The following is a 6,851-nucleotide window of genomic DNA, read 5'->3' as shown; positions in this document are numbered from 1 at the left end:
CTTTTCAATAGGTAACATCAAACCAATTGTTTATGATCCATATCACTTCCCATCCTAGTCTCAAAACCGTCACTTTCCTGGGTCCACCAATCATAAACTCTTACATCATGATGTTCATCTAATCCTAATCAAGCTTCTGCATTTAAAGTCCACCTTAAATGAGACTTTAAAACCTCTTAAGTATTCTGGCTTTGCCCTAAACCCTGAGACTCTATGAGAACTCTGCCAACATAGTGTCCTTTTTACCACAGGAAGCAACAAACTCAGGTCTGGCTTATCAACAGGTTGTTTTGTGCTGGTGTTTGACAATAAAGAGGAAGAACAAAAAGAGAGGTGACAACTAGGTATTGAAAAATGATTGGTACTCAACCAGCTATAAAAGACAGAGAAGAACATTCCAAGTGGGGAGAACAGCCAAGCAAAGACAGGAAGGCTTACAAGGGTACCAGTCCTAGGTCATTCTGGGGATTAAACTGCACTGTGTCCAAAGGAACACATTAACCTTCTCCCAGTACAGAAGGACAGCATCCTAAAGGACAGCATCTTAGAAGCTTTTCCCTCCCATGACTGAGAAGTTCTAGCCTGCAGGGATATCATATCAGGGCCTTTAGGAATAAAGAGCAGCTCCCAAACACCCAGAAGTGAACTGCTTCACCTCCAAACTATAGCTCCCTCACCTCCTACACTGTCTCCACCATAGTAACTGTCCACCTTTCTTTAGTTTCCACTTCACCGCTTTCCAGTAAGTCATACCAGTTTCATGTGGACCAAATCCAAATCTACTGCACATACACACCATTGAACCAGGTTTTCTGTCTTCACAACCATCATCATCATCACCATCATCATCATCACCATCATCATTACCATCATCATCATCACCACCATCACCATCATCACCATCATCATCATCACCACCATAATCATCATCATTATCACCATCATCATCATCATCATCATCACCATCATTATCACCACCACCATAATCAACATCATCACCATCAGCAGCAGCACCACCACCACCACCATCATCATCATCACCATCACCATCATCACCATCAGCAGCAGCAGCACCACCACCATCATCATCATCACCAAGTCTTCAGAACCTAGACTAGGAAAGGCAGTCAGTAGAATGCATTTGAGTACCACACTTTTAGCTGTCTGTAACCAATGATTCCTTATTTTCCCCAATATGCACTCCTTCTTAGAGGTTTTCATAAAGCCACAAACTGCCTCCTCAGGGGAATGTCTTCTTCCCAGAAGCATCAGATGCCTCCACATGGGGAACGGAGATTTTATAGATTGGACCCTGGGGCCTGACGGCCTGAGATCTGGTTAATATGGCTCTCAGACCATATTTACCTGGCCTGTGCCTTCCCACAAAGGAAGCAGTTTGGGGGACTGGTCCAGGCTGCATCTTTGTTACGTGCAAAGAAGCCAAAATGTGAATGCATGCAGTTCTTATAGGCCACTTTCCCCTATAACAGCTTCCTCTCAGTTTCCCACAGACAATCTGCACCTTCCCTGGGAAGGCAGCTGAACTACACATAAGGGAAGATTTGATCTTCGTAAGCCCAGAGAAGTCCAGTGGTGATGGATGGAAAGAACCAGGACTTTGTAGGCAGACAAACCTGTGTCCAATCCTGATTCTAACACCGTGGCCTCAGATAGGTTCCTTAAACTTTCTTAAGTTTACTAAATGTTAAAAGGGAAAAAATAATCCTAATACAACAAGGCAGCAAGGTTGATAAAGGATGAAAATCTCCTGGCACTTTGCAGGTGCTCATTAAATGTTAATTTTCTCCTCTTACTCCCAGCTTTTAGCCATAAGGCCTGATTTCCATTCACCAGGTAATAAGAGACTTGACCTTTTAAAGCAAGAAATCCATGATTTAATAGCCCCAGCAACTGTCTATGATAGGAGACCACAGACATTCTTTCCATAACTTCCCCTTTTGCCTTCACATGGATAACTGAATTCTGGCACTGAAGGTGTAAAAGGCGTCTTCCAACCTCTCGGGAGGTGGAGATGGCTGAAAAAGTGGAGAGTGGTGGCTAAGTAGTGCCTTCAAGCATACAAAGTGTAAAACCTCCAGCATAAGCCAAACTGTCACTCTCCATGTTGCCTGTAAAGTTGTTATGGCCTGGAGCATGTAAGCTGAGTCCCCTTGGCAGGAATCCCAAAGGCTTTAGCATTCATGACTGCCCAGCATTTCCCAGCGTTCTTGCGTGAGCTACAAAGATGTCCCTTAGCTTGCTGACGAATGAAAAATATATCATTCCCCTGTTTTTCTCTGCTGTCATCTCTTCACATGCTCAGCTAATTTAGTCTGGGAAGCACACTTCTCCAAGAAAAGCCATACTTAAACAGGGCTTGCATGCTCCCACATTTCTCTGCAACCTGCAGAAATTAGGTCTGATTTCAAAGCCAGGTGTTTAAAGAGAAGAGAATGCTGGGTCTGGTAAAATAGATGGAACCGATTGCCTTTAAAGCTTTCTTGTTAATTTTAGTTTCAATCCCTGTCCCCAGGTCTTTGGTGCCAACAGGAGAGAGCTCTTTCCATCCTGAGAGAGTGAATACAGTATTTCCCAAAAAACCTTGAACCATTGCCCAAACCTCAGATCTCAAGGCTTTCCTAAGGTTATAGTCACCAAAGCTAGGTCTTAAAAGTAATGGCAAAAATACAAAACTGCAACGATCAAAGGATGCTGAGGGTACCCAGAAGCCTTCACGCAGACCCACAGCGCCCTCTGCTGGGAACAGGCCTGTCATTGCACCTGAGGTCGTTGTGCCGCAATTCCAATGTATTTGCCCACTGCGTTGTGTTCATATATCTAATACCTCCGCCTCTCAAGGCTTCTTCCCCACCCTTCCTGGGACCCAGCCAAAATTCTGGTGCTTTTCAGCTATCTTCCTTCTATCCCCCTCAAATACCAAAATAGCCAAATGTTTACAAATAATGTATTTGTAAACTGTTATTTGAAAACATTCACATGCTTTTTGTGTTGAGCTGACCCAGGTTTTGAGTACATTGTACCTTGGAAATTCTTTGGATTGCCAGAAGATGTAAGGGGTAAGAAGGAACTTTCCAGAAAAAATATGATAATGGGTGATTAAATCTCTGGTTTATTCAGGAGTATTGCTACAGATCCATTTTTGCCTGGGATACTCCACCTTAATATTTTTACAAGTAATCTTGTAAATCCCACATTACAAGTGATGAGGGAAAGTGATGTCAGGTATACAGGAAGAAACCTTCAAAGTTTGTGGTGGACTCATGATTAAAACTTAAAGCAGTGTGCCCATTGCAAAAGCTATTTCAAGGAAAGACAAAACTACCATCCATACCTCTAGACAGATTCAGCTTAAACGCTAGAAGTACTAGAAGTAGAGCGATCATTAGAAAATATTGTTGTCCCAGTAAAAGAATAGATTTAGAGGAAAAGACTTGAGATTTCTAGCTATCATTTTACACATCTTTGATACTTGTTGTATTCAATAAATATTTGAACACCTACTGTTTGCCAAACACATAATAGATCCTAGGACACAATGGTGGAGAAGACAATCTGCCCTCTCAAAATTTGCAGTCTACTAAGGGCAGCAATTTAATCAAACACTATAGTTCCCTGGATCAGTGGTATGAGAGGATAAGTACAGGGTGATCTCAAACAGCATGGCAAAGAATTATAACCCAGAGAATCAAGAAAATGGATGTGAAAGCATTTAAAGAACTGTATGAGTGAGTTGATTTTTTTCCCCAATTTTTTGCTTTTCTTATTGGGGAAAAATATACATAACATAAAATTTACCATTTAAACATTTTAAAGTTTATAATTCAGTAGTACCAAGTACATTCACAATATTGTGAAACCATCATCACTATCCATTTCTTTTTCATCATCCCAAACAGAAACTTTGTACCCATTAAAAAATAACTTCCATTCCTCTCTCTCCCCGACCTCTGGTAACCACTGTTCTACTTTCTTTCTGTATAAGTTTGACTACTCTAGATACCTCGATATAACTGGAATCATACAATATTTGTCTTCTTGTGTCTGGCTTATTTCACTGAGCTTAATGTTTTCAGGGTTCTTCCTTGTAGCATCTGTCAGAGTCATTTCTTTTTAAGGTTATTCCATTCCATTAATATATATATATGTATTCATGGTGTGAATATATCACATTTTGTTTATCCATTCATATATTAATGGACATTTGGATTATTTCTACCTTTTGGCTATTGTGAGTAATGCAATGAACACTGGTGCACAAAGTTATCTCTTTGAGCACTTGCTTTCAATTCTTCTGGGTATATATATAGAAATGGAATTGCTGGATCATATGGTAATTTTGTTTAATTTTTTTGAAGGAATCACCATACTGTTTCCCACAGTGGCTGCACCACTTCAAATTCTCACCAATAATGTATAAGCGTTCTAATTTCTCTACATCCTAACACTTATTATTTTCCTTTGTTGTTTTTTTTTTTTTTTTGTGGTTTGTTTTTGTTGTTTTGATAAATAGCAATCCTAATAGGTATAAAGTGGTATTTCATTGTGGTTTTGATTTTCCTTTTCCTAATGGCTAGTGATGTTGAACATCTTTTCATGTGCTTATTGGGAATTTGTATATCTTCTTCAGAGAAATGGCTATTCTAGACTGGCCCATTTTTTAATTGGGTTGTTTGATTCTGTCATACTGTTGTTGTTGTTGGGTTGTAGGAGTTCTTTATATATGCTGGATAGTAATCCCTTATCAAATGAATAAAATTCAAATATTTTCTCCCATTCTCTGGATTGCCTTTTCAAACTCTTTGATGCACACAAGTTTTAAATTTTGATTAAGACAAAGTCATTTATTTTTCTCTTTTGTTACCCATGCCTTTGGTATCACATCCAAGAAATCTTAACTACATCTGAATGTCATCAAGTTTTTTCCTGTGTTTTTTCCTTTAAGAGTTTTATAGTTTAGCTCTTATGTTTAGATCTTTGGTCCATTGTTAGCTATTTTTTTGTATATGGTGCATATTTTGTGTATTCTAGAGTTTTGTTTTGTTTTTGTAGTTACCATGGGGCTTACATATAACTATCTATTTTGAATTGATATCATCTTCAATCACATTTGAAAATTCTACTCCTATAAAGTTCTGTTACCCCTTTTATATTATTAATGTCACAAATTACATCTTTACACATTGCATACAAAATATTTTTATGCACTTATCTTTTAAATCCTGTAGAAGATAAAATGTGGAGTTATAAACCAAAATTATAGTAATACTGGCTTTTATATGTGCCCATCTATTTTACTTTTATGCATTTTTTTCTTCTTTCTCAGAATCATTTTAGCTATTCTAATTCCTTTGTTTTTCCATACCAATTCTAGATTACTAATGTCTATATCTACAGAAATTCTTGCTGAAGTTTTTATAGGAATTGCATTAAACCTGTATATCAACTTGAGGAGAATTAACATCTTTACTATGTTGTCTTCCAATTTATGAACATGGCATATCTCTCCATATGTCTAGATCTTTGATTTTTTTCAGTGTTGTGTAGTTTTCATATACAATCCTGCACGTTTTGTTATATTTACACATAAGCATTTCATTTTTTGAGCAATTATAAATAGTACTGCATTATTAATTCCAGTGTTCATTGTTAGTATATCAAAATTACAATTGATTTTGTCCTTCTGAAAGTTCTTTTTAAATATTCCTTGATACTTGCTTTCTATAGAAAAAATTATATCATCTGTAGAGAGAAACAGTTTTATTTCTTCCTTTGTGAACTGTATGCCCTTTATTTCCCTTTCTTGTTTTATTTACATGGCTAGAATTCCCAGCACTATGTTGAATAAGAGTAGTGAGAGCAGACATCTGTGGCTTGTTCTTGATCTTAGGGAGAAAGCATTTAGTCTTTCACTATTATGTATAAGCTGTAAGGCTTTTTTTGTAGATATTTTTTATCAAGCTAAAGAAATTTCCCTCTATTCCTATTTTTTTGAGAATTTCAATCATGAATGTATATGGAAGTATTTCAAATGATTTTTTTCTGTATCAGTTACTATTATTATGTGAGTTTTCTTAAACTTGCTAATATGTTGCATTACCCCGATTGATTTCAAATATTGAACCAGCTTGTATTTCCAGAACAAATCCAACTGGGTCGTGGTGTATAATTTTTTAAATATATTTCTAAATTCTATTCGTGAATATTTACAAAGGACTTTGTATCTATGTTTATGACAGATATTGGTCTGCAGGGTTTTCTTTTTTTTATTTTTTATTTTATTATGTCATATTAATCACCATACATTGCATCATTAGTTTTGATGTAGTGTTCCATGATTCATTGTTTGTGTATAACACCCAGGGCTCCATTCAGTACGTGCCCTCTTTAATACCCATCATCAGGCTAACCCAACCCCCAACCCCTCTCTTCTAGAACCCTCAGTTTGTTTCTCAGAGTCCATAGTCTCTCATGGTTTTCTTTTAACTGTATTTTCTGGTTTTGTATCAGAGTAATGCTAGATTCATAACATAAATTTTTATTTTCTCCCCTTTTATTTTCTAAATGAGATTACATAGATTTGATATTAAATTTTTCTTTAAATGTTTGGTAAAATTCTCCAGTGAGACATTCTGAGCCTGGAGATTTCTTTTTAGGGGAATTTTTAAATTATGAACTAAATTTACCTAACAGTTATGAGGCTACTCATATAATTTATTTCATATTGGGTGAGTTGTGGTAGTTTGTGGTTTTCTAAGAAATGGTTAACTTCAATAAAATCACATTTGTACATGTAGAGTTTTTTGTGCCATTCCCTTATTTCTCTTTTGATA

The sequence above is a fragment of the Mirounga leonina genome, unplaced genomic scaffold, assembly GCF_011800145.1.
Source record: "Mirounga leonina isolate KUSES-001 unplaced genomic scaffold, KU_Mleo_1.0 Mir_153, whole genome shotgun sequence".
NCBI lineage: Eukaryota > Metazoa > Chordata > Mammalia > Carnivora > Phocidae > Mirounga > Mirounga leonina.
This window is presented reverse-complemented; position numbering follows the sequence as displayed.